This window comes from Orussus abietinus, unplaced genomic scaffold (assembly GCF_000612105.2).
Source record: "Orussus abietinus isolate OABI.00-Male unplaced genomic scaffold, Oabi_2.0 scaffold137, whole genome shotgun sequence".
NCBI classification, from domain to species: domain Eukaryota; kingdom Metazoa; phylum Arthropoda; class Insecta; order Hymenoptera; family Orussidae; genus Orussus; species Orussus abietinus.
This window is the reverse complement of record NW_019394423.1, coordinates 214,111-226,509: the sequence shown is the minus strand read 5'-3', so window position 1 is coordinate 226,509 and position 12,399 is coordinate 214,111.

Sequence of the window (12,399 nt, the reverse complement as noted above, 5' to 3'; positions counted from 1 at the left end):
TTATATTAGGTATTATACTAAATGGCATACTCCGCCTGTCGTTTTCCTACAACAATTATAAAGAAATCGAAGTAAAAGTCTAGAAATCTCCTGGATTCATGGTTTCTGAAGCCTTAATTGACTGCAAATGTACACTCTGCGCCATTTATGATTTCCGTGTCAACTAAATTTTCACTCCGAAACCTCGTATTACCATCGTTTTTGTATAGCAGCGCTTAAGACACTTTGTTTGCCTTTATACCATTCAAATGCGAGTTTCTCGATTACCAGAGTGTTCTACACTGTCGTCTAATTATCCTGACACTTTCGTTTCTCATATTAAGGTGAAGTGAAACCCCCTTCAAATCAGTCGATTCGAATACAACACTTTTTTTTAAGGGTATTAGACCAAACTGTCCGAAACTTTGACACATCACTCCTGATCATCTAAGAATTGTCCTGACACATACAAAATTTGGATTCTTAAAAAAAAATTGTTAACTTAGCCCAGATTAGAACCAAAATGGCGTCGAGCTCTCATATTTCGATCAATATACAATTATCGAAGGCTCTGATATGAGAAACGAAAGGGTCAGGACAATTTTACGACAATTTAGAACACTCTGGTAGTCGATAAACTCGCATTTGAACGGGATAAAGCCAAAAAAAGTGTTGTATGCGCTTCTGTGCTAAAAGGATGAGAATACGAGGTCTCGGAGTGAAAATTTAATTGACCTGGAAATCACAGATGGCGAAGGGGGTCCCTCTGCAGTCAATTAGGGCCTCAGAAAGCATGATTTCAGAGGATTTCTGGAGTTTTAATTCAATTTCTTGATATTTATTGTACGAAAACGAAAGATGGAAGATGCCATTTGGTACAATATCCAATATAATTCGACACAGCTGTCAATATAAAAACGAACGTCGGCAACGTAGGCATTTAGAAAAATCTTCTTTATCGACGTCGATCAAGTTCCTCGACGTGTTTCACTTCACCTTAATGCTATTGCTGATACGCTCATTTGATCGTGGGGCGTATACGCCCCACGTGGCCTGAACGGAAAGTCTTCAAAAAACGGTCTGGCAGGGAACGTGTTAATGTCCATAGTTTTTTGTCGACTACATTCTAGAATGCCGTATATATAATAAATGTGGGTAGATTAATGTTACCGAGGAGTAACAACGTGATGTTTCTGAAATACATCTTCAATCGAGGTTTTGTATAAAAATAACATTTTAACGTAACCGATACATATCTCTGAATATATTCTATTTGAGGTAACGTAACAGTATAGTAATTATTACCTTTACGTTACATATACATGTCGCCAATATAATGTCACAATCACGTTAGATGCTAAATAAACTGAACATATTTTAGAATGTAATAATTGTAATATAACTTCTAACAAATTTCTTATTACTTGCAAATAATATAAGAGTACCCAGACAGCGCATTTAGTAAAGATGAAGAAAAGCTGTCTTTTTCAAGTCATCTTTTCAACATGGCAGAGATATGTAAAATATGTCTAACATTACATTTTGCTAAATATAACAGACTAAAAAAATTCCTAATGAAGGAGGTGAAAAGCTGTCTATGAGATATCAGAAAGTAAGTGGAAGATTGCAGCATCAGTGCCATTTTGATTAGATGTAGTTTCATGAACGAATATAATATAAAAATTAAAGCTTTACGTTTTTATAGAAAGATAAATTCAATTTCTGCTGCGGAAGGATGTCCGTCATTTGCTTTTTTATTTTGTTTAATAATTCGAATTCATATAGTTCTTATTATCTTGCTATCGGTACACTGACAGAAATCTGTGATGTTAAAATAACATTATGCATATAGTTTATATAGCATATAATTATTATATAGCATATTATATATCATATATTTTAGGATACATTTACTATAATTGTAGTAATTGTTACAAAGTTATAGGTTACGATTACCAGAATTCATAGTAAGGGGAACCAAATTAACCAAAAATATAGTAACTAATATTGAAATATTCGCTGTTCTGTCAAATATGATGAAAAAGTGCGAAAAGAAAATATATGTACTGTTTCACCAAAATTTGGCTGTAGCATGACTCTAACATAAACTTATTGTTATTTTCAAGGTTGTTGATGATACAGCCTTGCCAATTAGTTCCGACGAAACCGATAGATGGCACTGGCGCGACTTTCTCGCATGTGGTCCAGATAACAGTTTGTGTGTATAAAAGACCCGTTACTAATACACATAAAGCATTTGTTCGTCTTCTTTTTGTCGAATACATGCTAAAACCAAAAGATGACATTTCGGTAAATTCGTCATCTTTTAGAAATCTTTTGTGCCTCATATCCGTACACGCGGAATCGCCGCAAAACGCGGAATAAGCTATCTCCAAGACATTCCGCGTTTCTCGCCCCGCGCGCTTTTCCGCGAGTATAGAAACGCAGCATCAATCGTCGTTGTGCAGTCTGGGTTAACCCGAAGGGCTCGTTCACTCGGAATTCAGTGAAAACAATTTCCTTATTTGAGCCGATTGCCTTTGATTTCATATGATAAAAAACAATTCGATTTAGTAACAAGTGATGGTCGGCCTTGAAATTATGACAGTGTGTCGATGGTTTCCAACAATTTCCAGCTGATTTCCATACGATTCCAAGCGTTAAAATCCATGGTTTCCTGAGTAAATACCTCCTTGGTTTTACCGCTACAACTTCTGTTTAATGAGGACTGCCCTTAACCAATCTGATTTCAGAATGATCTATTCTTATAAAACAAGGAACTCGTTCACAATATTTTTTCAGCTAGAAATCAATACACCTACATTTGGCTGAAACCTCGCTCATTATTTAACTAAGTACAGAATTTACGAATTCGTTTTCAGAATTCCTGACAATAAATACTTTTCTCAAACTTTAAAAACTCCCCACGCGGAACAAAATCTCTAATTGTCATAGTCACGGTTTATATAGCGCAATGCTTGTTGAAAAAGGAGTCGAAAAGTCCTGTACCATTTTTTCCTTCAATGCATAAATTTCCAGTAATAATCGATTGAAGCACAGCGAATTAGTCGCGTTGCCCAAAATATATTACTTATATCCATGTCCATATTTTTGGCAAAAAATTAGCAATATAAATGATATTGATTAAACCAAATTTCAATTAAATTTGTTGCGGGGTTGTTTTAATATACGAAAAGCGTTGCACAAGCCATAAGACTAATATGACAATGCATAAATTTCCAGTAATAATCAATTGAAGCACAGCCAATTAGTCGCGTTGCCCAACGGAACGCATAGCGGAGAAGACGCCGGTAAGTCTGCTACGCCACAGATAGCCGGACGCAACTTTATCCGCGTCCTTTCCACTATGCGTCCCGTTGGGGAACGCGACTAATTGGCTGTGCTTCAATTAATTGTTACAGGAAATTTATGCATCGTAGGAAAAAATGGTACAGGACTTTTCGACTCCTTTTTCAACAAGGATAGCGCTGCATAAGCCATGACTACGAGTTCTGTTACACCCTATATATATTACTTATATCCATGTCCATATTTTTGGCCAAAAATTTTTTCTATATAAATGATATTGGTAAAACGAAATTTTAATTAACCCTTTCGTTACCTTGGACGAGATATCTCGCGACCCAATACTGGCCGATCAACGCTTTTGACGAGATATCTCGCGATCCGGTAGTAGCTGTATTTATTTCTTCCTTTTAGCTATACGAATAGAATTAGTTATAAAATATATTCATCTAGAATATCAAAATATTGGTGCTAGGAAGCTAGATTATCGTCAAAAGCGTTAATCCGCTACTACCGGATCACGAGATATCTCGTCAAAAGCGTTAATCGGCCAGTATTGGGTAGCGAGATATCTCGTCCAAGGTAACGAAAGGGTTAAACTTATGTGAGGTTGTTTTAAGGGCGCTCACCACTCCAGCGATTTTGCAGGGCCTCACGGGGACAACGATTCCGAACGTATTTCTAAACCGATCGAGCTTAACGAGTGCTCATATTGAAGATGAAACGTTGACCTGTGTTTATATGGGAGCGATTTTCGATAAGTGGTCATTATCATATAAAAAAGTGCAACGACATAATTTCAATGCCCTTTTAACTAGGAAGGAGGTGCTCGATCGAAAATCGCTCCCATATAAACACACGTCAACATTTTATCTTTAAAACGAGCACTCGTTGAGTTCAATCGGTTGAGAAATACGCTCAATATCGTTGTCCCCCTGGAACACCTTTTTCAGGATTTTCAAGTTTCTCGCGAGGAATTTGGGCATTCCTTAGCAACCGTTGCCGACTCTAGGCGGAGCGTCCAACTGGCGTATGCGGGCGGTCGGGGGTCACACACGTTTCGGCGCCTAGTCCAGAGGCGTCTAGCCGTTGCGCGAGTCCTATACGTGCAAAATACGCATACATTTTTCGCCCGTTGCTAAACACCGCCTATTATGTGTCGCGTCTTCCTCATCCGAGCGAGAAAGTACGTTTTGGTTACCTCCCACCGAATTCGATGCTAATGCCATCTAGCGGTGGAAGTCATCGTCCCCACTTTGGTGGTGAACGCCGTTAATATACGAAAAGCGTTGCACAAGCCATAAGACTACGGTATCTTAGTGGTTAGCACTGCAGGCTGTTACCTAAAGGCTCGCGCGCATTATGCCGGGGCGGTCGCGTTGCAAAAATCCGCACGGGATCGATTTCATAGATTTTATATGGACCATCGCATATTAGAGACGGGGTGCAGCGGACCACAGCAGAGCACATCGACGAATCACTCGCTAGGCGGATTTTTGCGCAGACGCGCTGCAACTCGCCCCGCCCCGCCCTGTCAAAGTGTACAACGAATCTGCGCAATATCGTATGCAACGTGTAACATTTATTGCATAGAGGCGCAAGTTTAGAACCTATAGGTAATTACCATTAACCCTGTCATTACTGTCAGTGTTTATAGGCCACTTGAAAATTGACTTGTAATATACCGTTAGCACATACAGCCCCTTGGCAATTTTTATCGACGCATAATCTATTTTATAACATTGGTAGTTAATTCGACATAGCCACTGCCTGATAACGAATAGAAAAACGTACCGTGTTGAAAAGGTTAAATCATTTATTATTATTGTTGTTCTTGTTATAATAATTATTGAGTAATTTATATTTCTCTCCATTCTTCTTCCTTATTTATATTAAAACAGGTTTTAAATGGGACTCATAATTTATGTGCTCAATTCACATTTTTCATGTGACATTCTAAAACACTGGACAAATTTTTTTTAATCTTGTAGCAAATCGTCAAAAAGAGGATGAAATTGTTCAAATAATTGTTTTCTCATGCAAATATTGTGGCTCCACATCTTAGGTTTTCCTCTTCTAGTTCTCTTTCTTTCTATTTCTACATCGAAAATAATATGACATAAATGAAGTTCTTTGTCAGAACTATCCATTTTGGAAAACGTATGGATGCAAATAGGGTCAATTGACAACTGAAACGAAAATGTTTGAATGCGGTGCGCTGCGGTTCACTACGTCTCTAATTTGCGCTCCCGTATTTTTGCAGCGCGATGTGCTGCGACTCGCCCTGGCAATAATGTACGCGAGCCTTAAGGTGAAGTGAAACACGTCGAGGAACTTGATCGACGTCGATAAAGAAGATTTTTCTAAATGCCTACGTTGCCAACGTTCGTTTTTATATTGACAGCTGTGTCGAATTATATTGGGTATTGTACCAAATGGCATACTCCACCTATCGTTTTCGTACAATAAATATCAAGAAATCGCAGTAAAACTCCAGAAATCCTCTGGATTCGTGCTTTCTGGAACCCTAATTGACTGCAGAGGGACCCCCTGCGCCATTTGTGATTTCCAGGTCAATTAAATTTTCACTCCAAGACCTCGTAGTACCATTGCTTTAGCATAGAGCGCATACAACACTTTTTTTTGCCTTTATTCCGTTCAAATGCGACTTTATCGATTACTAGAGTATTCTAAATTGTCGTAAAATTATCCTGACCCTTTCGTTTCTCATATCAGAGCCTTCGATAATTGTATATTGATCGAAATATGAGAGCTCGACGCCATTTCGGTTCTGGTCTGGGCTAAGTTAAAAAATTTTGTCCAAAAATCCAAATTTTGAACGTGTCAGGACAATTCTTAGATGATCAGGAGTGATGTATCAAAATTTCGGACAGTTTGGTCTAATACCCATAAAACAAAAGTGTTGTATTCGAATCAACTGATTTGAAGGGGGTTTCAGTTCACCTTGAAAGACTCGGGTTCTAATCTCGGCCATCACCATGGGAATTTTTTCAGTGTCAGATATTTGTATATCCTGAAGATTTCCGGTCCCTGGACAGATCGTGGTAAATTGTTTCTAAAAAAAATGCATTTGGTGCAAAATAAATAATACTTTTTTTAATTATTCTATCTAGATTTAGAATACATCTTATATACGTATAATATGATACATGAAAAATATGTCTAATATACGGCTGTTGAACTTTAAAATAGATATCCATGTGTTGAAATATTTATTTACGTTTATTATACGTACATATGCCTATGTCAGATATCTTATATACATCTACTATACATCATTTTTCCGCATATTATATTATATATTATATGAATGTTGAATGTTCAAAATTTCTGCAAACGGCGCGGACATTTGTACGTACTCCAGTACATTCCGTATACATTTGTGTACATCTATTACAAATGTATGTTTATACTAGAGACCTTATATACGAATACCATATGTACTTGTTCCGCGTGGGTCTGTACTTAATCAACATTTTAACGACCAGGTAAAGAAAATTCATTGGAAAATAATAATGTTTTTTTTCCAACAAATATTCAGCAAAACCATTGCAAACAAATGCTCGGATCTAGTTGAAAATTAAAATGACCGCGGAAAACCTACCAGCCGAGAGAATTTACAGCTCGGCATAAATTAATCATTGAATACAGGCACGATATTAACATTCACGGAACAAAGATTTAACGGATAGAAGTCCCTGAATCTCCAGGAGAAAAGCGCTTGTCAAGGGGCGAAGAGGGAAGTGACATATGGTGACAGCCGAGCATTTAGGCGACTATTAGCAGCTACGGGAATCCACACGTGCAGCGCGGTCCTTGTTCCTACATTGACTTTTTCCAGACGCTTCCGAACGTCTCGTTTTTGAGTTCTCCTTCTTTTACCCCAGGCCGAGGTGTTAATGGCACCAATGACACTTCTCCCCAACAAGCCTAGGACGATTCGGGTGAGTTGCGCGAGAGTACACCACTCCAAAATGAGAATTTCGGCATAACAAATTCTCGCAAAAGTGGCCAATTAAAGAAATGTACGAACCAATAATTTGGAACTTCATTGTCAACAACTTTCTATCAGTTTCCCGCGAAACGGAAAAAGCAACTGGTAAGAAAATTTACTTCCCACTTCTACCGAAGTGTCCCGTTTGTCTAAGGGCTTGTTTCCCCTCAAAACAATTTCGTTTAGTTTTAATTTCCATTGGACGTTAAGGTGAAGTGAAACCCCCTTCAAATCAGTCGATTCGAATACAACACTTTTTTTAAAGGGTATTAGACCAAACTGTCCGAAACTTTGACACGTCACTCCTGATCATCTAAGAATTGTCCTGACACATTCAAAATTTGGATTTTTCAAACAAATTTTTTAACTCAGTCCAGACCAGAACCAAAATGGCGTCGAGCCCTCATATTTCGATCAGTATACAATTATCGAAGGCTCTGATATGAGAAACGAAAGGGTCAGGACAATTTTACGACAATTTAGAACACTCTGGTAATCGATAAACTCGCATTTGAACGGGATAAAGGCAAAAAAAGTGTTGTATACGCTTCTATGCTAAAACGATGGGAATACGAGGTCTCGGAGTGAAAATTTAATTGACCTGGAAATCACAGATGGCGCAGACGGTCCCTCTGCAGTCAATTAGGGCCCCAGAAAGCATGAATCCAGAGGATTTCTGGAGTTTTACTTCGATTTCTTGATATTTATTGTACGAAAACAACAGGTGGAGTATGCCATTTAGTACAATACGCAATATAATTCGACACAGCTGTCAATATAAAAATGAACGTCGGGAACGTAGGCATTTAGAAAAATCTTCTTTATCGACGTCGATCAAGTTCCTGGACGTGTTTCACTTCACCTTAACGATTATATTACCAGGATCGTTTAAATAAAACTCACCCAATGTAAATACAAAATTACACAAATTTACTTACCTTTTATGACAATGAAGAAGAAAACTATTTTTCCCTGGACTCCTTGGGATATGTGGAAAGAAAAGCGTCAGCGAATTATATTTTGGCGAGATCATTCTGGACACTTTTAAGAGAAAAAAATCGTTGAGATACGATGAATTTATACGGTTTTCGGACTACAGCGTCGAGTTCCAAGAATAATGAAAAAACCGAGTTTTTTAATATCTTTTTTAAAAGGTTTTTTCAAAGCGAAGAGAATCCCTCAAAAACACCGACATAACACCATTTTACAGCGTAAAGATTCAGCTTTCGAACGCTTTCACTCTCGGTGCTGTACGATCTTTTTTGTCAGTTACATGCGCCTAAAGACAGGCGTGTTTTTTTTTCCCCTTCAAACGCCAATCATTCGATGAAAACACCGTATAGAATTTAAAAAAAAAAATAAAATAAATAGAAATTTTATGCTCTTGTTGACTGTTGAGGTCATTTATCGAAAACAATATTTGCCCAGTAGAGACGGGTTTTTAAATTTAGCAAGATATTGATTGATATTCCGTTTCTTGCCATTTAACTTGGAGTAATTCGGTGGACAATGAAAATACCTAAACTTTTCGTGAGAATTTTAAAAACTAGAAATTTCAAGCTACAAAACTGTTTTCTTTTTTTTTTCTCTGATTATCTTTCACGGAGATACAGCTATTTGAAAATGACTAAAAATCCGACGAATAAATTTTGGTCCCTTAATTGTTGCGCTGAGTGTATTTCAAAGTGGTTCCTGTACTATTAGAAACCTTTTTACAGAAATTGTAATTTACTCCAGAGCTCGTAATCTACTGTAGGGGAACCTGAGGCAAAGTGGAACGAACAAGTTTGAATCCACAAGTTTAATAACATAATCTTCAGCGAAATGGAACCCAGGGTTTGTTGTTTGACTTTTTATTATATAGTTAAGAAGTATTTATTTGATCAGTATCATCGAATCATTTTATGTTTAAATATTTATATACAATGCAAACTTTTCACTGGATCACATTGGATACAGAAAATTAGCGTCCTTAGCATTGTCATTGCTGTCAGTCACCATTACTTTGTGAAGCAGCGCATTCAGAGTATGAATCACGGCTCTTATCGTTGCAAGTGCGACATGATCACTTTTTTTATTTCTTACAAATTGCCCAGATCTAAGCATGCATTCCTCGCTTAACTTAGCAATACCCGTTACCCTTTCCGATTTAGAACCATTTCGTTTTACTGTAAATAGTATTTTAAATTAGGCATCGGTTGCAAAACACGTGGGTGTCAGAGAAAAACAACGTTCCACTCTGTCCCACGGCACCCTATTTCCCAATACCCTCCATGGCATATTTTAACGTTTAATGTCATATTTGCAAAATCCTTAAATTAAACCATTAAACAAACACATCGTATCAAGCCAAAATCTCAGGCATTTCCAACAATATGAGCATAACTTGAACACCCACAAGTTTCAGGCATCGTTACTAAAAGCGACTCACCTAAAATTTGTTTCCAGATGCCATAGCGGCATACACGTATAAAACTTTAATGTTGCAACTTAAGTTACCGACTTAAGACAGAAATGATGACTGTCGTCTAGTGCGTACTTCATAAAATTGTAGGAATTTTTAAACATCCATACAGTCAGCAATAATTGAAGTGTTTGACTGTCTACCCCACTCTTTTTTATTATCTGTTATCAAGAAACTCGGTTGAGTTTCTAGCCAAATACATTTTTGAGCGAGAAACTCGTAGCGTTGAGTTCGAGACGCTACAGAGTTCAATACAGTAAGGATTGAGATTTCAGGAGTGGAGGAAATGAAAATATTATATGGATATATATTGCTGCCAATGGGAATGCTCGACTCAAGTCTAACTTCCCCCCTCAACCGAGTTGGAGGGAGAGCTAAGCACTTTGGTATTTTTTTGGTTCATTGTAAAAAATCAGATTCTAACCGACAGTTGTCGAGACAACACGCGATCTTACTAAAAACGTTGTCGAGTCAACGTAGATTCACTCTAGTTATCGAGGCAACTAAAAATCGAATTCGTTCGTTGCCGTATCAACGCGAATCACGAATCAACAGTTGCCGAGTCAACTGACAATCATTTAAAATCACACGTTCTCCCTTGTACCGAATAGAAATATAGTTTACTTGTGTTATCTACATCCGGAGTTATTTTATTCGCACGCGAAATCAGCTGCCAGCGATTAACACTAGGTTTACGGGCGTTTTTTATATACCTGTTTCTACGAGCACCCGTCAAATTGACGGGTAAACGAAAACACGCATTTTCTTTAAAAAATCGATTTATTCAAATTAAGTCTGTATTAAACAACACTAGGCTTTACGTTTAAATACATTATTAATAAGTAAAAAGTCCTTTTTTAAAAATTATCACGGAAATGATTGGAATACTCGTTCTCTCATCCTCGGAGTCAGAACTAGAAAGAATGCGCATCCTTTTCTTGCTACGACACCCTTTCAAGAAATTTTCCTCTTCACTATTCGAAGATCCTTCTATTTCTCCACTTTCGATGCAAACTTTCACTCTCATCTTCGCCTTACACTCCCTGCAACGAAGCAAATATATATGGATTGTTTATGAAATTAGCTAGTCCGTCAATTTGACGGGTTTCGTAGAGATAGGTATACTACATACAGATTTTAATAATTAGAAGGCTTAGGAAAAAATAATTGTGTGTACATATTCTTTGGATGAAATGATTAATGTACGATACAAAAATGGTTAATATTAATGCTATGGTTTTTTCGGTATTTCTTTTTGAAGTTTGAATTCCGTCAAATTGACGGGTCCCGTAAACCTAGAGTTAAGTTCTCGTGCAGCCCTATACTAATCGAGCCCGTCAATGCCAGCCCGCGGATTTACGACCCTCGGGGATTGTCAAACAATCGCGAACTCCTTTAGTGTCACAGAAAAATGACGAAAGATCTTTAAGTCCAATGACCCTTGGTCAAACAGGCCATTACGCAACCGACCTCCCTACCGACGACCAACGGCTCCTGTCAGGTACGATCAGCGATCGAGGCCGGAGAGGCGCCTCCAAGATGTCTTATTAATCTCGCTCCCTGGCTCGGAGTCGCGAGCAATGACGCGGGCAATTTGTAGCCGGGTGTCAACGAAGCTATTTCTATTTTTGATCCGCCGTAGGGGCGGCTCGAGCGTATCGTTCCCCGACTCGCCTTTTTCTCCCGCGGTTTTGTTTCCTCGCCGATGAGCGGCGCACCACTTGTCGCCATGTAGGCGGCTCGGTAAATCCCCGAAAACGCGTGGGCAGTGCTCGGTTACTCCTGGAGTCCCGCGCTGCAAGATCGCGACACGTACTCGCTCTTATGTGATCATGCATCAGAGACGAGACGTCCACTTGCAGCGATCGATGTACCCACTGCTCGGAAACACCTCGTAACGTTGCTGCGATGGTCGACTCGATGTAAGGGCTGCGTTCATCTTGGGCACATCTTCCAAACTGCTACCAAAATTCACTGGCTTTACAGGCTTCGTTCCTTTTCGTGAAATTTTTCCCGGTTATCCCTCTTACACGATGATTCACCGGGAGACGTTAAGATGGAAGAAGAGATACGTACATTTATTTAAATGGTAATCCATTTTTGTGGTTACTGGGATAACAAGCACAGGAAGTGATCATCCGTTCACTGATTCTCTGGAAAATAAACTTCGTAATTTTACATCTTAATTCTTTTCGCTGCTCCAAATATAAAAATTAGTCATTAAGGCACGATGAATGTTTTTCTAACGTCGCGTTGGGTAAATTGCTATTTAGAATCTTGACCTTTGGTGCAACAGTTTTGCATGGTTGTCCAGAGAACACATCTACCGTAAAGGTGGCGAAAAGATATATTTCGAGTCATCTTTTCGACATGCACGAGGAGATATCTAAAAGATGTCTAACGTTACATTTTGCTAAATATGTCTGACTAAAAGATGTCTCTGGATGAATGCCTAATACAGGAAGTAAAAAACTGTCCATAAGATGGCTGAAAGTAAGTGGAAGATGGCAGCATCGGCACTGTTTCGTTTACACGTAGTTTTGTTTAGGAATATAATTATAAACTTAAAGCATTACATTATTATAGAAAGAAAAACTCAATGTCCAATATGTAAGGACCGCTATCGTTTGCTATT